Below are 22,339 nucleotides of genomic sequence, written 5' to 3'. Positions count from 1 at the left end.
TCAAGAATGCCGCCGGCTCCGCTCCCGGAGCCGGGAAGGCAGGATATCGCTGTTCTTGTTCCATCTGTACTTGCTGACCATCTGACTCCAGAGCAGCAGGTGAAAACTGAGGACTGTCCTGAGGTGCTACAACGGTGCCGGAGAAGCCTCAGGACTCTGGGGTTGCAGAGTCACCGTCGGACTCCCACGTCGCACGGCGCCAGCAAGATGGAGACCTAGACCTTGATCTTGATCGGCTCCGAGCCGAATAACGCCGAGAGTCATGACGGCGCAGTTTCTTATGCTTCTTCGAAGAAGCGTGGGAAGAGGATCTTTTATGGCTCCTATCACCCTTCTTCACTTTAGCCAAAAAGAGTTTGGCCTCCCTTTCCTTTAAGGCCTTAGGATTCATGCTCTGGCAAGACGGACAATCGTCGTCGTCATGCTCAGAGCTAAGGCACCAAAGACAATCGACATGAGGGTCAGTGACCGACATACGACTGCCACACTCTCTGCAAGGCTTGAAACCGGACTTCCTCGGGGGAGAAATTGTAACTACAAAGAGAAACAAGAGGAAACCTCCAACAGAAACAAGAGCTAAGAAAAAAACTTTAGCATCGAAGGCACGGAAAAAAAGGAACTGACGTCAGCACGCCGGCGAGGACCTCTTATTGGCACGGTGAGGTCAGACAGAGTCGCGTGGAGTGTGCAATTGTGATTTCCTCGTCGATGTGGAGGGCTGGGAAGAAGATTTTCCACTGGATGCTGGCGTAACGGTGAATTCATAAGGTGAGGAATCCACAGGTAGTTTGTATCCATCAGAAATGCACACTTTCTAGAAGTGGCATTTCTGTAATAGTAATAAAAAACACACCTACACCAGTAAGCAGCATTTCTTACCACCACTACAACCATACCAAACATGCCTACGCTACCCCTCATAAATCAGATAATACCCCTTACACATAAGGCAGGGCATTTCTAATGCAATCCTATGAGAAGGCAGCACTCACAGCAATGAGACACCAAGTTAGGCTGTTTGTCACTACCAGGACAGGCCACGCAACCTGGCATATGTCATGCCTTCTACATACATGGCACCCTGCCCATAGGGCTAGCTAGGGCGTACCTTAGGGGTGACTTCATGTAGTAAAAAGGGAGTTCTGTGCCTGGCAAGTAAATTTAGATGCCAGGTCCCTGTGGCAGAAAACTTCAGTGGGTGGCGCAAGCAGCTCTGCAGGCCCACTAGTAGCATTTAATTTACAGGGCCTGAGTATAGGGATACCTACCACCTTACAAGGAACTTATAGGTAAATTTAATATGCCAATTAGATATAAGCCAATCATACCAATTTTACAAGGGAGAGCACGTGCACTTTAGCACTGGTTAGCAGTGAAAAGGTGCTCAGAGTCATAACGTCAGCCAACAAAGGTCAGAAAAATAAGGAAGCAAAAGGCAATAAGTCTGGGGAATGACCCTGTAAAAGGGCTAGGTCCAACAGCAGGCCAACAAAAATACCCCAACCGAAGAGTCCTAAAATGGCCAGTTTGTGCTTGGAACCTGATTGGATGTGTATAAAAGATTTCTTATAACAAAAGGGTTCCTAAAATACACTACACACTATCACACAATCACTTCTGCAATTAAGTCTCAGACCCACCCACGCCACTCTCCTAACCATGTTAATTTCCTTGAAGAGCTCTAACCCATTAACCGAATACCTCTGCAGCCAGTGTGCTACTTTATTCAATAGATCTCTCCACCCTTTCTTTTGCATTTTAAACAAAGGTAGGACATTCTTAAGACCTATCACATGTGGAGTAGAAGGTGGTAATTGCAAAATGTTCCTACAGGGTACTATATATGTAAGGGGTTCTAAGGATATATTAGAAGTAGGTATTATAAGAGTATTTTCCTGCCTAAGTCCTGGCTGAGAAGCAGTCTTCCCTGCCTTCCCAGCTGCCGCATTAACAACTGCATGGCCCACTACAATTCTGCTTTCCCAAATTGTCGGGAACAGCCTACAGCCTCAGTATTCACAGAGTTTGTTGGCTGCACAATGTTACTTTTGCATTGTGTGTACCTGTGGTTGCCTCCCCATGTTTTGCAGCTCTATCAAGTAATCTTTGTTCCACATTATTCACTATAAGACCATATCACTGAAGCATTCTAATTTCTGCTCATGCTTAGACAGCCCTCTATTTAAATGTTTGCCTAGGTCCTGGTGCAGACCATTCAAATTGGGAAACAGCCTTTAACATGACCGTTGAACCACGCTCTGCTGTTAGAACGTGGCCGTTACAACGAATGCGACTTTACCACACATTCTTTTACCACGTATGTTGTTACAACGACATGCCTTAGGGAAAGCAGTATTGGACTTTAAAGTCCAACACTTTCCCTACTCTAGTACAGACTGGAGTTGGAATAGTAAAATATTCCACTCCAAAGTCCAGTGCATGCCGTTGAAACCCTATGTGTGGTAAAGGAATGCGTGCTCAAGACGCATTCATTGTAAAAAATGTGGAGTAACAGTATGAGTTGTAAAGGCTTGCGTTGTTCCGACATACAACTTTCAAATCCAAACCTTTGGAGGTATCAATACCAGGAAAGTCCTCACCCCCCTGGACCATGTCAGAGTACAAAGCTGAGTTCTTGGGGACAGTTCCTTTGAAAGCATTATGGGCTGAAGAAGAATCGTCCTTTTTCTTTTTTCCCTACTGGAGGTGGGTTTTCGGGCTGCAGTACACTCCCCTCAGCGATTAATATTGAGTTATTAAATACACTTGGGTAACTAGCTGGCCTTTGGGCATTATTTTCTTTTACGAGTGAACTGTTGTTTCTGGGCAATGTGTCTGGAGGATTAGCATGGACCACAACTTCCCCCCTCTGTAGAGAGAAGCATAGATTGACGCTGTGCTAATTGTCTTCAACAAGTTCAATCTCTATGTTAATTGCGCCCATCATACTGGTATGATAGTTTGACATTGAGGATACTGCTTTCACCCAAAGCTCTTTGCACACCCATGGGATTGGTTGATTTTCTCTTATGCATTTTGGTAAAATGTTCCCTCGTCGCTGCCAGGTGTGCAGGAAACCAGTAAGCATATAAATTATAATAAGAGGGATGGCCGAGCCCGGCTCTTGGTGCTTCTCCTGTTTCCCATGCTGCAGGAACTCTGCACTCCATATAGCGTTCCTTACTCCTCCTCCGCCCTGGAGCAGCTGGAAGTCTAGCAGTAGTAGTCCTCCCACAATGTAACCAGGATAAGGCACTTTAGTCCTCCTGTCTCTGGGGCTGCATGCTTTAAATAGCGCTTCTTACTTCTCCTCTGCCCTAGGGCAGCATGGCAGTCTGGGTGTACTAGTCCTCCCACAATATAAGCAGAATAGGGCCCCTGAGTCCTCCTGTCTCCCCTATCTCAACCATTATGTCCACAAGTTGATCTCTCAACAGCACCAGGCAGAACGTGTCTTTGTAGAGTGCTACTAGCATATTGGTATCCAAGAGCTTGGCCTTTAGAGAATTCCACTCCGATCATCCGTAAAAGATAGAAACACTAAAAGATTGCTTCTGTTCTTTGATTCAGCGGCAGTTTGTTCTAGTGTGCAGCTCCATTTACTGCCTATCATCCAATAGTAGATGTTTGTATATGTGCCTGAATTAATATACTTAGGCCCTCATTACGACTTTGGCGGTCTTAAAAAAAGACCGCCAAAGCTGCATGCGCCACAATACTGCCAGTGCTGGCAGTATGCGTGGCACCCTATTTTGACATTTTCGCTGGGCCAGCGGAAGGAAACAGCGTTGTTTACCGCCATGGACAGGCTGGCGGGTGGGGATTATGACCACCTGGCATAAGCCTGGCGGTATAGTGGAGGAGCCGGCGGTAGTTAATGCACCACGGTCATAATGCACTGCCGAAACACTGTCAGCCTGTTGGCGGTGTTACCGCCAGTGGTCCGCCGGCCACCAGGGTCATAATGACCCCCTTAATCTTAAGGGTTTCTTTGCTTTGTAATTTATGACGATTTGTTTTAGAAAATTAGAACCTAATATCATATGGTTTTCTGCATTAATGCTACTACCTTAAATGTGATCCAGTTATCAAAAGGCAGCCACTGCAGTCTGTGAAAGATATGGGAACTGCATGGTTTACCACCTTACATTCACCTACAAAATCAAGAGACACTCTCAATGTTTTAGTTGCTTAAGAGTAAGGATTGTGCAATCTGCTATTTGGAAGGATCCACAACAATTCTTCTTTAACACTGTCTTAGAATCTGCTAAATAACCAAATGTATTCATCCAATCTTCTGTTGCCTTACTGGGATCTCAAAGAGCCTGTAGCACTGTAGATATATGCCACTAAAACAGTTAGGCATCAATTATGAAACTCCACACATCTTGATTTTCAAAATTCATGCAGTGGTTGAAAATGCACATTAAATAGACTTGGGGATAACGGTGATCCCTGAACACACCACATGAATTTTAATGGGCCTTATATCAGTGGTTTCAGCAAGGACAAAAAAGCGATGGGTGTATTGCTTGAATTAATCTAAGTGACTGAATTATACTATACCATATTCAACTCCATTGTTTTCTTGCTCCCCATGACACTCTAGACAGGAACAGCCTTTTGCAAATGATCCTTCTTCCTGTCCCAATAGGGACCCTAACTTCCAAGCCATTACCTTTCTTAACTGAAATAAACAAATAAACAGAACCTCAGACAGATCCAGCCTTGCTGGCCCTCTCCAATGAGATGCAGGCCTGAGTCCTAGGGTACTGTGAGCATAGGACCCATGTCTGGACATAATATTTGAGCTTAGTTGGTCACTGCAAAAAAACAGAAAGCGATGGATGGAATGCTTCAATAAGGCTCATTCAACGTCACACTCACCAAACGATCTTGCACGAATGAGCTAACCATTTTTCCGCAAGAAATAGCATGATTAATGGTATCAAATGTTGCTGATAGTACCAGCATTACAAGAGAAATTGGACTCATATTAGCATCTTCTAACAAACAATCTTTCTCTTCTAGTAATGCTAACTCTGCATCCCACCTTGATTAAAAGCCTGATTGATGGGATCTGATGACTCCGTGGACTAATGCATCCACTGCAGGGACATGTTCAAATCCCAGCCAATCGACTGAGCCTTTCATCCTTCCACAGAAGATAAACAGAATACCACTATCATGGGGTGAAATAAACATCTGTGATTCAGCACCAGGAGACCGTTTTGTATGAATTTGCTCTTTACAAATACATGCTATGTTATTATTGAGGATCTCCCTAGGTAAAGACTTTCTTCAAGATGTGTACCTAGTTTTTGTCAAAAAAATATTTTCTATGATAATTTTGACTTTTAAATGTATTTAGCTAAAGATGTGTATATGCCTCAATACATGGGATGTAGTGTGCTACTGTTTTTCAGAAGATAACTTATCCACATTGTTTTTAAAGTATGAAGGCATAACTACCTCCTCAGTAATTTATAGATGATCTCCAACAACAGAACAACAAATAATTGTGCATTCTTTATCGTTATTTTAGAAGGTAAGGAGTCTCCTTGATACACTGCTGGATTACAACTACGAACAACATTCTTGAATTAATGTCTCTGTACTGCTGTAATGTTAGCAGGCCTTCTGTAGAATTGTTACTGCTTTCATTTCCCTTCTCCTGTAACTTCAAATAGCCTTCTTTGGATGGCGGAACTTCTTGTACTACTTTTCTTTGTCATGGAAATATGGTTATCCTGCATTGAAATACCACAATGTTTCCATCCTGATAGAATACAGTCATGTAATGAAGGTAATGAAGAGATGGTCTTGCAGTCATATCAATGTAGAAGCCCTCATTCACATTCAATACTGGCTGGAACTAAATCATCTGCCTCACTTGATAATAAATAGGGATCATGCTCTTTAGCACAAAGGATCCACACATTTTCAATTGGACTGTCCCATTCAGGAGAAAATTAACCCTGCTAATTAGTGGGGCAAGATTGTGGTCTACAGCTCCTCCTACTCCCCTGTACTCTTCCTGTACTGTTTTCACACCACTGGATGTTATGGTATGTTATATTGATTTGTATAGCGCACTAATCACTCAAGAGGGTATCCATGCGCTTGGGCATGTCTGTAGTTTTGTGGTCCCCAAGGTGCTTAAACAAAGAACCAAGTCTTCAGTTTCTTGTGGAACTCAAGAAGTGAAGAGGAGGCTCTGATGTGTAGAGGGAGGTTGTTCCATGTCTTGGGCGTGATGTAAGAGAATGAGCAACTTCCAGATTTGATTTTGTGGATGCGGGAAATGTGTGAAAATTAAAGTGAGGCAGAACCTATGTGTCTGGTGGGTTGAAGACAGTGCATGCGGCTGTTCAGGCATTCTGATCCTGTGTTGTGTAGGGCTTTGTTTGTGTGCGTGAGAGTTTTAGTTGGCTGCACTTGTGAACAGGAAGCCAGTGAAGCTTCCTGAGGTGCGGTGTGATGTGGGTGAGGTGTGGAAGTTGAGTATGAGTCTTGCAGTAGTGCTCTGGGTGGTCTGGAGTCTGTGTAGGAGTTGTCTGGAGATTCTGGAGTAGAGATTGTTGCTATAGTCCAGCCTGCTGGTGCTGACTGTTTGCGTGAGGTCCATCTGGTGTTCTGAGGCAGACATTTGAAGATTTTTCTCAACGTGTGTAGGATGTGGAAGCAGGAGTGGCACACTGTGTTGACTTAGGCCGTCATGTTGAGCTTGTCGTCCAGGATGATCCCTGGATTTCTTGTGTTATCTATGATTGTGGGTGTTGGTCCTAGGTCTGGCGTCCACCAGGTGGAGTCCTATGGGGAGATCTTGTTGCCAAAGACTAGTACTTCGATTTTGTCAGAGTTGAGCTGCAGGCAGCTTATTTGCATCCAGTCTGCTACAATGGTCATGGATTTCCCTCATTATCACAGTGTCCTCTCCTGCATCAACTATTGTAATGATACCTATGAAGGCCTCTAATCCAAAGAGGTGGCCAAACTAAAGACAACACCAACATTTAGAGTCCACCTCATCTGTGGCCTAAAAATATCCAGCTACGTCACACCATGCAGACATCACTCCACTGACTTCTGTTCAAGAAAATTGTGATATTCAAAAGCTTTTGCCTTTTACACAAATCCCTTCACAATCATACACATGATGAAATTTTAAAGCAACTGTTTTTGTATGACATGACCAGTTGTCCAAAACTGTTAAACAGCCAAATGGACTGCAGGGTTTAACACTCGGGAACTTTTTTTTCCTGCCCTTTTCTTTGAAAGAGATATTTAAAAGCTCCACAGTGGCCTGAAAAATGGCTTCTTATTCAAAGCAGATGGACAGTGACAGCCTGCATTACTTTTTCAACATTGTATATCTCTATATTTGGATATAACTTGTGAGTATCTCCCATTTCCGATTTGTGAAGCACTCTGAAGCTGCTGCCCAAATTTAGCAAAAGTCCCGTATAAAAACATAAAATTATATATAATGAACATACATGTTTTATATCTGTACTGTCTGGATTAATTGCCATCAGCCTTGCCTTTAGATCTAAGTTCCTTGAGAAAGAATTTGCTGCCCAGTCTTAAGATCATTTAAATAACAAGAGGGTTCTTGATTCACTGAAGGTAAGCTTTCATCCAGGGCCTGGCATGGAAACAGCCCTTTTCCAAGTCTAGCACAACTATCTCAGAGAGGCAAAGGAAGGCTAGAAATGACTGTTATTATTGCTAGATATCAGTGTGGCATTCAACACAAATTGACCACAAGACACTGATATATTGCCTCTGTTTGATAGCAGGAGTTCACATCTTCTACCTCCCTCCCTGTTTCTTTCACATTTCCATCAAGTTCTGTGGTGAGGGTCACAAGGATTGCACTGATTCCTAGATGGTAACAGCTCATCGACTATAAACTCCAAGCTTAGAACCCTAAATGCCTGTCTTGGCTCAAAAATGATGCTTGATGTCCAGGCTAGATGTGTGCTCAGAACACTCACTAGCTAAACCCCACCCTCTCCATCTACTCCCTGTTATTTACCCATGAGGACCACCCGACAACAGTGTGAACAACCCTTAACTCTTGACTCCACTATACCTTCTCTCAATGATTAGTGCTAGACATGTTGCTTTATCGTCAAAAGAAAGGGTGATCCTTTCCAAAGCCTCACTGCCTGTCTCAAAAACAACCAGAAGTAAAATGGCATCAATGCACAAAGGGCCAAATGTACCAATGTATAGGTCAAATCATGCTGCGTTTGCATAGAGTCTGCAATGCAACCCAGGCAATTTTATTTACTTTGATGGCTGTACTATTCTGGCAAAGCACACAGTGGCCATTTAGAAGGATATGTGGAAATCGTGTTCCATTTACATCCAAGAAGAAGGATTCCCTCTGTGAATCATTGTGAATGTTTGTACATAGAAAGGACGCCCCACAATGTCTAGTCATTGCGGTCCCTGCCCTATAAAGGTATGGGGTTTGCTTTGCTGTCCTATAAAATGAATGTGGTATCAATAACAAAAATAATATGCACATCCCAAAAAGTACATTACGTCGGACCATACTTCCTCAGATGTTCACTCCTGCCTTGAATGGATTGGAAGCTGCCCCTCACAATAGCTTGTTAGAGGTGAGGTCTCACTTTATTATACTTTTTTAAAGCGTCAAATCGCCATCGATAATATATAAATATAAATATGCTTCATCTTTTAAACATGCAGTATTCCAAGTTGTTGTGTAAGAAAGAATTCTGAAACAATAGTCCAAGTTATGAATTGTAGTGCTTTAATCTCAAATGATATAGAGATGGAAATGAGCACAAAACTAGGTTCACCAATATGGCGGCGGCCTAGGACGCGACGGAAGAGAAATCGGAATACTTTCCAGCATGTTATGATTCCCAAGTACGGATTGCTTTATGTTATATTTCTCCAACGGAATATTGTATAAGCTGTCTATTTACGCAAAATAATCCTCATTGCCTTGAGAAAGCCCTAGGTGGACTCGCCACAAGAGGGCGAAACACGTGTTGGCTGAGCTTTCTTTTGTGCTCATTACCATCTTTATATCATTTGAGATTAAAGCACTACAATTCATAACTTGGACTATTGTTTCAGAATTCTTTCTTACACAACAACTTGGAATACTGCATGTTTAAAGGATGAAGCATATTTATTTTTATATATTATTGATGGTGATTTGACGCTTTAAAAAAGTATAATAAAGTGGGACCTCACCTCTAACAAGTTGGATTACATACATGGGGGACCAAGATCCAATCCCTTGAATTGAGCTCCCACAAGAAAAGTAACTCTAACCGTGAACTGGCATTTACACAGGAAGCTTAAACTGGACCTTCTTTTGTTCCCTCACAATAGCTACCACTTTGAAAATGTATACAGACTATTCTCAGAAAATTTTAACTTTTTGTAGCAGTCACAAACTGTGGTTGTATTTTCTCGGCAATCAATCACATGTTTACAAAGCTCAAAGAACTGCAATGTTGAAATTTTTTTAGCCAAACGTGACTTGCTATGTTTGAAGTGTAGTTTTTGCAATATCAAAGCATGCTGATTTGTGGAACACAGGCTTTACCATTCCTAATACTGTTTATATACCTGCCTAAAAAACATCTCCAGTTGTTGAACCATTGTTCTCTTCAGAGACTAATCTAGATTGCAACTGCAGTGCTTGGATAGCGGAATGCATTCAGATTCTTATGGCCTGATCTTGCTAGACAGATGCAGAGGCGCCAAAGTGTACCTTTTGAGCCTTAAGGTTGTGCAATGAAGAGGCAGGGCAGACCAAAGCCAGCGCATTGAGCATTATTAACAACAATATTTAGAAACCAAGGACTGGGATGTTCAAGTAAATAATCCAATGGTTTGAAAAAGCAGACCAAAGAAACTGCACTATAACGAGCCACACACCTCACCCATTCACAAAGCAGAGGGGCACCGCTGGGAAAGAGCTGGGGAAAAGGAGGCAAAAATGGGGAAGACACCCCAACCTCAAATAAATGGCCCAACTCCCATGACTATATTGGGAAACTTCAAAGGTTTGAAGGACATAAGATGACACAAATCATCACATATTAGAATCTTGCACGGAAACAGAATTCCAGACCATCCCATAGACAGCATTACCCAAGAAGTGGCCACACATAAGCTCTCATGCCCACCAAAGCAAGCAATAAGCCTTTGTGAAAACAGCCAGAGCTGAGCGCCGTCACAGAGCCACACTGCATGTAATTTAGTGGCTCAACCATTCCATCATGCAGAGCAGCAAAATAAAGCATGAACATCAAGTGCGTGTACCCATGAAGCAGGACGACTAACATCTGTATGGGACCCAGCATTCTGCATGTTGGTATGAGATCTAACATCTTGTAGAGTACAATACCAGTCTTTGGCAGTATGTGAATACCACGAGGACCAGAACAACATGTGACACCAGGCTCAAACACCAGATAGGCTTTGATTAGCACCTCCTTGAACCCTTTAGGACTAGTCTAGGCTACCCGTAATAATAACTATTGTCTTGCTGATCAAAAATCTATAGAAACCAGGCAGTGCTCAATCCAGCTACAAGGCTTTAGGCTGCTAAAAGCCATGAGACTATATCTCATTGACCCTATAATCACCATTGTTATTTCCTGTCACAGCCCGTATCAGCTTAAAGATTCTCATCCTCTTGCAATGATCCAATGAGAGAAAGGCACTACAATTCCTCAGCAGCAAAATACAATGCTACCTCCCACTATGTCCCTTGTGTTTCTCTGCCCAAAATATGCTTCAGAAGTTGTAGACATGCTGCACCCCAAAAGAAGACATAGCTTTGGGGTCCTAAGACAACTGTGCAACACACACCATTGGCACTAACAAGAAGACTCAAATTCCTTGTGCTCTCGGACATGCACCATGAAGCGTCCTAGGGTGAATCAGATCTGTGCTATGCAACGTATTCACTCATGCATTCGGGGTGTTCTATGCAGACTGATTTTGTGAATGCAAAGCTGTTTGGTCTGGAAAGTCCAATGCTGGATTTCACATTTAAATCGAAATGGGGTGACCCTCTATTCCTTCGAAACAGGCCATTGATACTAGAATGGGGTTCCTTTGATGTTCTTTTTTTCCCCATTTATATTGATAAGGGGAGCTAATTGTTTTTAGGCCATTTCTGCCCCCCTTGGGGCCGATCGGCCTATTTCTATTAGGCCGATCTGCCCCTGGGGGGGCAGGAACCACTTAGGACCAGGGATTGGTGTGTGTGTATGGGTGCGTATTGTTTGGGGGGGGCAGCCCCTTGGGCAAGGGTCGCTCCCCATGGGGGCACATTACTGTTGGACAAATCCGCCCCTCTTGGGGGCAGATCAGCCTATTTTTGGAAGGCCCATCTGCCCCCAAAGGGGGGCAGAAAGCCCGCCAGAGACCAGGGAAGATTTGTTTTTCAAATAAGAGAGTGGGGGTATGGCCATACCCCCACCCGAAATAAATGGGGCCAAAGTTGTTCTGCCCACCAGTGGGAAGATGGGGCATTTACCCCCAATTCACACCCCGGGGGAGGAGGGCAGAAAGTCTACTAGATGCCAGGGAATTAAAAAAAAATATATATAGTGTGGTGGTGGCTACCAACCAGTATGGGCATGGTTATGCCCCCACCCCAACTGAAGGGGGTAACAGTCTTTCACCTCTCCCCCACACACTAAAACATCTTATCCCACAGCAAGCAAGAGGACATTTGATTATTTGGGGTTTAGGTTTTACATTTGGGGCATGAGAGCTTGTCTAACTCTCAAAATCGTCCCACTTGGAATGGTGATGGCTGCGCTTTTTGGACTTTGGGACGCTGCATGTAGAAAGATCCACAAGACGCAGACACATCTGGGTGAGTCCAGGGCAGTGTGCTTCACATGCACACTGCATCATTTTCTTAACCGCAATGCCCTGCAAACCTGGAAATCACATATTTTTCCCCCATTTTTGTGATGGAACCTTCCGGAATCTGCAGGAATCCACAAAATTTCTACCACCCAGCATTGTCTTATCTATACCGATAAAAATTCTGCCCCACTTGTCAGCCTAAAAATGATTTTTTTCAAACTGCCCTTTTGGACCCGCTTTGGTCCCCCCTCAATTTCAACATGTTCTTGGCTCTTCCCTGTCACAGGCCCTTGGCCCACCTACACAAGTGAGGTATCATTTTTACCGGGAGATTGAGGGGAACATTGGGTGGTAGGACATTTGTCCTGACGCGGTGATCCCACACAGAAATGGGAAAATTTGATTGTTTAGGTAAATGTGAGGTTTGCTGAGGATTCTGGGTAAGAAAACACTGAGGGATCCAAGCAAGTCACACCTCCCTGGACTCCCTCGGGTGTCTAGTTTTCAGAAATGTCTGGGTTTGGTAGGTTTACCTGTATGGCTGCTGAGCCCAGGACCAAAAACGCAGGTGCTACCCCCCACCCAGAAAAACAGGTAGTTTTGTATTTGATAATTTGATAATTTTTATGTGTCCAGATAGTGTTCTGGGGCATCTCCTTTTGCAGGCACTAGGCCTACCCAGACAAGTGAGGTACCATTTTTATCGGGAGACTTGGGGGAACACTAGTTGGAAGGATGTTTGTGGCTTCTCTCACATTCCATACCTTTCTGTCATCGAAATGTGAGGAAAAAGTTTTTTTTGGGCCAGATTTCGAGGTTTGCAAAGGATTCTGGGTAACAGAACCTGGTGAGAGCCCCACAAGTCAGTCAGTCACACAAGCTTTATTCGGTCTAAATAACCATCAAAGCAATAACTTACAACAATGAAGTCATAATCTATACATAATAAATATATTGCATCAAGACTAAAAAATAGATAATAAGAGTAAGATAAAAATACTATAAAATGAGGGATCTGCAAGTGTACAGAAGAAAAAAAATTAAAATAAAATTTCACATAAGCATCCCGTCCTATAAGTGAGGGGCACGTGTCAAAGTTCCTTTTGTTGACTGCTTTAAACTTCCTCATCTGTAATTTATAAGAAATTCAATGAATAAAACTATTTGAGTTAAATAAGGTAAAATCAGGGATCAGTTAATATCAAATCACTATAAACCTTTTTTTTTAAAATATGTACGTGTGTGCCAAGCGGACGCAAGGAACTTGCTGACCGCACAAGTTAGGAGAGAGGAACAATCTCTCAACATCAACCTAAGGGCGTCTCTACACGTTCTCAACCCCATGTTCCTACAAGCGGGACGAAGCCATTTCCGCCGAGCAATACCATAGGCAGGACAAATAAACATAAAGTGCACTACGGTTTCCACAGAACCATTACAGCAAGGGCATTTATCGGATGGCAGGGTGGAGCTCCATGAACTAGAAAAGGACTTCAAAGGGAGGCTTCCATACCTAAAACGAACATACAAACTTTTGCTTAATTGATCGGTAATTAAGTCCAGGAAGGGTTCGAAGTGGGGAAACCACTTATAATCGAGAAAAAGAGACGTCAACCTGCCATGCGAGGTACAAAACAGATGTTTTTCCCTAACATGGGACCAGTAAACAGATTTTAGGTGGTCCTTGTGAGCCCTCCTTAAATTATTGGGCTGGCTCCAAAAATAACTAAGTCCCAAAGTATGGAACCATTCTGAAATGTGTTTGAACCAAGGGATAGAAAGTACGTTTGGTCTATCCAGTAAGTCTTGCAAAGATTCCTTGTAGGTGACTAATTCAAGGGTGGTCCAGATACGAACCCAAAAAATTAAAGGCCTTAAAGCTATTACATCAAAAATGCGAGGGAACCCTAGGTCCAAAAACACTGGGACCAGGGGCGTACTACGAGGGCATGCCACGAGTGATCTTGCGAAGCTGTTTTCCCCCACAGATAACTTGCTAGATTTAGAGCAACCCCAGACCTCAGCACCGTAGACCGCAGCACTCTGAGCCTTGGCTAAATAAATTTTAATAGCTGGGGAAACAACTTTCTCAATATTAGACATTTGAAAATGCAAAATTGCCCCTGACCTATGTGCTAGGAGGGCTAAGCTTTTCCCTACCTGGGCCTGCCAGTTCATATCATTGCTGATTCTCACCCCTAAATAATCAATAGAGCATACCTTGCTCAAGGGAACCCCATTGTACAAAATATTACATCGTTTGGAGCTGCCAGGACCAAAGATCATGAGTTTTGTTTTACTAGAGTTAAGTTCCAATCCATGATCTGCACAAAACACACTGAACCTATCCAGGAGAACCTGAAGGCCCATAGGTGTTTTAGAGATCAAGAGGGAATCATCGGCAAATAAGAGAATTGGAACTTTTGAATAATTCAAGGAAGGGGCATCGTTTTGACAGTCAGTTACAACTTGCACTACTTCATTGATAAACAACGAAAAGAGAGTAGGTGCCAGGACACAGCCCTGTCGTACTCCCCGCCTGATATTAATACGATCAGTAAGTTCCCCCTGGCTGCCCCATCTTACTCGACTATAGGTATTCTTGTGTAATCTTTGAATTAAATGCACCAAGTTCATCGGGAAGCCAATTTTCTTTAAGACTTTCCGCAATTTCTGCCTTGGAACGAGATCGAACGCAGACTTAAGGTCAACAAAAGCAACATACAAGTTTTGTTTGGCCAGGATAGCTATTTCCAAAGTAACAGAAAAAATCTAAAAACTTGGTCCATAGTGCTGATTTTTTAACAAAACCCAGCCTGGAGGGGAGATAGGACTTGGTTAGCTTGGACCCAGTCCATTAGCCTGTCAAGGACTTGCTTAGAAAAAATCTTTTGAAGATTATCAATGAGGCTAATTGGGCGGTAATTAGCAGGCAGTCCCACATCTTCTTTTTTATGGATAGGGATAATTTCGGCTCCGAGCCACGAGTCCGGGATGGGGCTACCTGCTGCGATGGCATTTGATAAGGTATTAATGTACCACGCCCAAATAACAGGTTTAGACTTAAACAGGCCCCCCGGTATCTTATCGGGGCCAGGAGCCTTAGCTGGTTTCAAAGAATTAATAGATACTGTGGTTTCAGCAATTGTAAAAACAATGCTCTCCATGGGACCCTCAATAAGAGGTCTGCATTTGCCACCCGTATAGGCCTCATGATGTTGTTGCACAGATGACGCATAAATCTCGGAAAAATGAGCCACCCATCTTTCAGGTTGGATATGAAAATTAGGAATAGCACTACCCTCTCTTTGCCTGTGAGTCAACAACCTCCAAAAAGAGCCCTCGTCTCGATTTTCGACTGTCTCCAGCAACTTCTGCCAGATCTCAAATTCCCAGTTTTTCTTCGCTAGATTCAGGGCCTTGGTATAACTAACTCTAGCGGTCCTAATCTCCTCCTGTGAGTGCTTGCGGAGGGCCAATTTAAGATTGAGCCTAGCAAGGTCGCAGTCATTGTTGAACCAATCCCTGGATCGAATAGCATCTGAAGCATGTCTCACAGTGGTCTCTTTGTAAAAAGCGTTCTGTAGAAAAGTTATCAATTCAACATGAATTTTCATGATTGGAAGACTATCGACCTCTTGATTTTCAAGACCAGAGAACGACTGTAAGAAAAAAGAATAAATTTGTTTAACCAAAAGTGGGTTAGATCTAACTTTTGGCCAACTAACACAGGTTTGCCTGGAATTTAGGGAAGGGATCGGGACGTTAGTGGTCTCTAGGTGTTGAGTTCTCCCAAATGCTTTGTTGAATAGGGTAAGGCATAGAGGGTAATGATCGCTGTTGTGACGGGATTCAACCTTCATATCCAGAATGTGTGACCAAAGCCTGGTGTCAACAAAAAAATAATCAATAGTGCTGGAGGAACAACCCCGCTTAAAGGTGGGGGCACGGTTTAGATCAGATCTAGTCCGACCATTACATTCCCTGAGTCCATGGCGTAGGCAGAGGGAAGCCATCTGTGTAGCGGCACAAGAACCAGTGCTAAGAGAATCATCCTTCACTTGGGGGATACCCCAGGAGTCGTCTTCTTCAGTTGTTAAATTACCTACGAGGTTCTGGGATACAAAAGAACAGTTTATATCGCCCCCTATCACCAGATGGTTAGAAGGATGCAAAGATTCCATAGACTCAACTAACTGGGCAAGAACCCTTGATTCCATGTTGGGGGGGACGAACCTCACGTACACGTTGACCAAGGTCACTATGAAACTAGGGTGGAATATAAGTCTGACACCCATGAGATCTAATGAGTTAAGGGGAAATACAGAATGGTCGCATTGCAGTTTCTTATTCACTAAAATCATGAGCCCACCCATAGGCCTACCAAAGCCTCCAGAGGCAGGCTGAGCTGCGACAAAATAAGTTGTGAACCCCTCAACATATATTAACTCTTCCGCCCAGGTTTCCTGAAACAGGCATAAGTCTTGCTTAGAGATGAAGTTAACCCATCCAGGATCTCCCATCTTTTTCCTTATTCCAGCCACATTCCAAGATAAGATATTAAGTACAGAGGACACAGGTGTGAATCTAGCTCTCAGGGGTATGGTTGAGTTCAGAGCCCTGGATCGTTTGCCTCTGTGAGGCATAACAACTGAAGTGGGGGACGCTAAGGGAGAGACGTCGTTTAGTCAATCTAAATCAGATAACCGGGGGGAACGGATCTTGGTCAAAGCTGATCGATTGCTATTAAGTGGACCCAGAGCCTTTCCCTCATGAGTATTGGAAGATCTATCAGTCCTTCGTAACTCCCCCCCTTGAGAATACATGCAGAGGCCAATTCCGATATTTCCACCAGATGTCAGACAATGAGTCCGTAGGTTGAAAGCCAAGAGGTTATCAACCATAGAGGTATCGAAAAAGAGGATTGAAATGTAATCAAAATCTGAGTCTGGTTGATCATATCTACGTGCCTCCCAAATATCAGAACGGATAACAGACAGACATTTCCTCTGGTTGCGAAACCAGTAGACAACTTTATTAATGAGAGAATCATGAGACTCTCTTTGCCCAGCAGATAGCCTGGGGACCCCTGTCATATAGATAAGTGCATCCTTCCTACTCTGATCGTGTCTCCCTTTTGGAACTGTCGCCTGAATGAATTTGGATTGACCTGAGAATGAGACTCTGGGTGGACTTGCAGGCACCCGTGCACCCATCCCAACCATGGCTCCCATAGACAGGGGATTTATACAGGAAGGACGTAGATCGTTATTTGTTGGAGCGGGGATAAACATGCGACCAGGGTTGAAGGGGTTGCCATCGGATAGAGAGAGGCAACTCCCCTTTTTATTTATAGCCACATTCATAGACTTAGCCCCCTACTTTGGATGTTTGGGGTGAGAAACTAGATTGTCCCCAGTGTCTAAAGTAGCTAGCACGTTAGGGCCTCCAATCAGCTCAGGAAGGTGGTCATTCGTGCTAAGCGATTTACAATTACACAATACCTTCGTCTCAGATAATCCAGACATTTTGTCCAGAATAACCGTTACCAAGGATTTTAAATTGTCCAGCTTCTGGGAAACAATTTCCAGTTCAAGTGACATCTTGCGTTTAGCCTGCCAGACCAATTCCTCTGTATCAGGTTCCACAGACGTTAAGGGCGGAGAACAACCTGGGCTCTCGCTAGAGGTGGATAGGAGTTGAAATCTATTGGAACAGGGAATATCACTAGAGACTACAGACTTGGAACCCAAATGCAGAGATTCCCTAAATTGATTACATTCTGCAACATCAACACTTGAAGCAGGCCTCATTGACAGTGAGGACATTGCAGCCTCAGATATAGGAGGGGGATGCAGGTCCGCTTCCACAGGCAAGGGAGGTGACCGTAGTTTCTTGATAAATAGATCCGGGATCTTCCTAATAGTCGAAGTAGCAGGGATGGAAGGAGCGGTAATAGATGGACTCCTCAATATTGCCTCTACTTCTTCAAACAAGGAGTCAATAGCTTGAAACTGATTCCTAATGTGCTTAGGAGCGTCGTCAATTTTCCGACCAACTCGTTTCTTGTGTTTTTTGGCGCCAGAGGGTGGCGCAGGGACATCATCTGCCTTGCGCTTCCCCATAATTCACTACAGCTTGTCCGGGCCAAGGACTAGGGTCCCCAAGAACAAGAACAAAAGAGAAGTTGAATAGTGATGACCCAGCCCGCGAAGATCTCCCAAGTGTAGGAAGAGAGCAAGGGGACCTGGGACTGGGGATCCCACCAAGCACTAACCAAGCACTGGCAAACCTGCTGCTACCGATGTACAGATGAAAGAGGGGGGCCCAGCCCAGCCTCCTCCGGTCTCCGACGGGCACAGGACGGGCCCGCCCTTGGCCCAGGCTTCGCCCGGGTGCGCGCCTCCTGCGAGGCGGGAGCGCTAGTCAGGATTTAAAGGGCTCCTGCCCTTGGTGTAGCATCACTGCCTACTCCTCTGCGGCCCCCAGGTGAGCAAAAGCGCATCCCGCGAGGCGGGAGCGCTAGTCAGGATTTAAAGGGCTCCTGCCCTTGGTGTAGCGTCACTGCCTCCTCCTCTGCGGCCCCCAGGTGAGCAAAAGCGCGTCCCGCGAGGCGGGAGCGCTAGTCAGAATTTAAAGGGCTCCTGCCCTTGGTGTAGCGTCACTGCCTCCTCCTCTGCGGTCCCCAGGTGAGCAATAGCGCGTCCCGCGAGGCGGGAGCGCTAGTCAGGATTTAAAGGGCTCCTGCCCTTGGTGTAGCGTCACTGCCTCCTCCTCTGCGGCCCCCAAGTAAGCAAAAGCGCGTCCCATAAGTCATCCCATCTTGGATTCCCCTAGGTGTCTAGTTGTCAAAAATGCACAGGTTTGGTATGTTTCCTTAGGTGCCAGCTGAGCTAGAGGCCAAAATCTGCAGCTAGGCACTTTGCACAAAACATGTCAGATTTCAATGTAAAAATGTAATGTGCCTATGTTGCGTTTCCTGTCGCGAGCATTAGGCCTACCCACGCAAGTGAGGTACCATTTTTAGCGGGAGGCTTGGGGGAACACAGAATAACAAAACAAGTCTTATTGGCCCTTGTCTGTCTCTACATTTTTTCCTTCCAAATGTATGACAGTGTGTAAAAAAGACATCTATTTGAGAAATGCCCTGTAATTCACATGCTAGTATGGGCACCCCCGAATTCAGAGATGTGCAAATAACCACTGCTTCTCAACACCTTATCTTGTGCCCATTTTGGAAATATAAAGGTTTTCTTGATACCTATTTTTCACTCTTTATATTTCAGCAAATGAATTGCGGTATACCCGGTATAGAATAAAAACCCATTGTAAGGTGTAGCTCATTTATTGGCTCTGGGTACCTAGGGTTCTTGATGAACCTACAAGCCCTATATATTCCCACAACCAGAAGAGTCCAGCAGACGTAACAATATATTGCTTTAAAAAATCTGACATCGCAGGAAAAAGTTACTGAGTAAAACATGGAGAAAAATGGCTATTTTTTTTACCTCAATTTCAATATTTTTTTATTTCAGCCGTTAATTTCTGAGGAAAACCTTGTAGGATCTACACAAATTATCCCTTGATGAATTTAGAATTTTGATTGCGTTTCAGAAATGTTTAGATTTCTAGGATCCAGCATTGGTTTCACACCCATTTCTGTCACTGACTGGAAGGAGGCTGAAAGCACAAAAAATAGTAAAAATGGGGTATGTCCCAGTAAAATGCTAAAATTGTGTTGAAAAATGGGGTTTGGTTTTTCTGATTCAAGTATGCCTGTTTCTGAAAGCTCGGAAGATGGTGATTTTAGCATCGCAAACCCTTTGTTGATGCCATTTTCAGGGAAAAAAAACACATGCCTTCTTCTGCAGCCCTTTCTTCCCATTTTGTTTTAAAAAAAACTAAGTTTCTGCTGTATTTTGGCTAATTTCCTGGTCTCCTTCAAGGAAACCCACAAAGTCTGGGTACCTCTAGAATCCCTAGGATGTTTAAAAAAAGGATGCAAACTTGGCATGGGTAGCTTATGTGGACAAAAAGTTATGAGGGCCTAAGTGCGAATTGCCCTAAATAGCCAAAAAAAGGCTTGGCACCTGAGGGGGAAAAGGCCTGGCAGCGAAGGGGTTAACTCATGAAGTCATTTTGAAAATGTACACCAAAGTAGTTAGTGTATATCTCCTTATATGTATGTGACTGTTTAAATGAAAAAAATGAGTTTTTGATTATGATCCACATAGGTAGATGACAGGCTTTTGATTTACTTGTGCAAACAGTCTCAGCATCAAAATCAATAACATTTGCCTTTGCAGTGATCTTTCTATGCCATTCACCCACCTAACACCCCTGTATATCTCCCTCCTGCATCATGCACCCATTTACCCCACACGCCAATGTGCTAAGGAAGAAAGACAAATCCTCATGGAGATTCCATCAAAGGCAAACATATAAACATGGAGCACATGACCCATTAACCATACATCACTGCAGTTGTGTTTTGTGCCTTTGCACTTAAATGGCATAGACAGAGATGTTGTTTATACTCTCTATCGCTGCAGTAGGCATTCGCCTTATATTTATAGAATATGACTCCTCTATACAATCAGAACCACTGCCCAAATTAACTAACAACTTTGTTCCCCTTTTTCCTCAGTGCCCGAAAGGCTGCTAGCAGTGGTGGCATTCAACAAACTTCATTCCGAGCCCAACCTTAAGCTCAACAACACCGTGTGTCACCTGGTGGCCATTTCTGCACGGATGCGCTGAGGGCTGGAACACCTTCAGTGGTAAGCACTACAACTGGTAATGGAAAAAGGTGTGGTACAGGAGAGCAAGGAGCATGAATAGCAGAGATGTTTATTCAAGTCTTATGTTTTATTTGCAGAGGCTGAATGGTTGGGAAGAAGCAGAAGGATTCTGAGAGATTAGCGAGGTGGGACAGTCAACAGGGTCCATGGTGGAAATAAAATGAGAACGGAATTCCAAAGTTTAGTCCAAGAATAGGCCACTCCTGTAAATTAGTTGGAAAAATATGTGTAACTTAACTGTAACTGTGGTTTTCCAGCATTAACTGAATTGTGTGCGCCTGAAGAACGAGTTACTTACCTTCGGTAACGACTTTTCTGGTGGATACATTAGCTATCTGTGGATTCCTCACCTGATGAATACTCCCATGGCGCCAGCATTCGACGGAAATCTTCTTACTAGTCTCTGCACGTCGACGAGGACGTCACTCCAGCCCACGCGACGCCGTCTGACGTCATACAGGCAATAATAGGTCCTCGCCGACGTGCCGATGACAGTACCAACATTTTTTTACGTGCATGAGAATAATAATAACACAATGTAATGAAAGAGCAAAGCAACATCTCTTAATATTGTAAATCACACAACATTGCAATAAAATAGCTGTAGATTTAATATAACCTTCTTTTTTTTTTTTTTTTTTTTTTTTTTAAAACAAATAAATATATTTATACATACGAATCATGTATATACACAATATATATAGATTTATATATAAATATATACATATATACAAATATCATATATGCAAAATGTATTGCCACTTTGAAGACCAAAAGGAGCACACTCAAGGATTGCTTGGAGAGACCAAAAAGGCAACGGGGAGGCGGGTGGGACCGTGAGGAATCCACAGGTAGCTAATGTATCCACCAGAAAAGTCGTTACCGAAGGTAAGTAACTCGTTCTTCTGATGGATACAACTACCTGTGGATTCCTCACCTGATGAATAGAGTCCCAAAGCAGTACCACGCCCGGCGGTGGGTGCCTAAATGGTCAAACCAAGAAATCCTGCAGCACTAACTGTGCAAAATGACCGTCCCGTCTGACCTCAGAGTCCAAACAGTAATGTTTCACAAAAGTGTGAAGGGACGACCAAGTTGCGGCCTTGCAGATGTCGACCACAGGAACACCCCTGGCCAAGGCCGAAGAGGCCGACTTAGCTCTGGTGGAGTGAGCTCTAATGCCCTCAGGCGGATCCTTCTTTGCCAAAGAGTAACAGATTTTAATGCAAAGAACAACCCACCTGGAGAGTGTTCTCTTGTGGACTGCCTTTCCTCTCCTCTTGCCCACGTATCCGACAAACAGCTGATCCTCCAGCCTGATATCCTTCACTCTGTCGATATAGAAGCTCAACGCCCTTTTTGGGTCCAGGCGATGTAGTCTTTCTTCCTCCTTTGAAGGATGAGGCGGAGGATAAAACGTGGACAAAGTGATTGTCTGAGCCAAATGGAAGGGTGAAACAACCTTCGGAAGGAAAGCAGCCTTGGTCCTCAACACCACCTTATCCCCATAAAACGTTATATAAGGGGGTTTAACCGATAAGGCCTGCAACTCACTCACTCTCCTTGCAGATGTTATAGCTACCAGGAATACTGTTTTAATAACCAAATACCTTAAGGGGCAAGAATGCATAGGCTCAAAAGGGGACCCCATA

General features: G+C 43.9%; 1 protein-coding gene across 1 annotated transcript in view; it reads right to left on the bottom strand.

Annotated features, from left to right (window-relative positions):
* ANKRD45 (ankyrin repeat domain 45) overlaps positions 1-22,339 on the bottom strand; it is a 485,557-nt gene that overhangs the window by 274,457 nt on the left and 188,761 nt on the right. The window lies entirely within an intron of this gene.

The sequence above is a fragment of the Pleurodeles waltl genome, chromosome 4_2 (assembly GCF_031143425.1).
Source record: "Pleurodeles waltl isolate 20211129_DDA chromosome 4_2, aPleWal1.hap1.20221129, whole genome shotgun sequence".
Classification (NCBI taxonomy): Eukaryota; Metazoa; Chordata; class Amphibia; order Caudata; family Salamandridae; genus Pleurodeles; species Pleurodeles waltl.
This window is presented reverse-complemented; position numbering and strand designations above follow the sequence as displayed.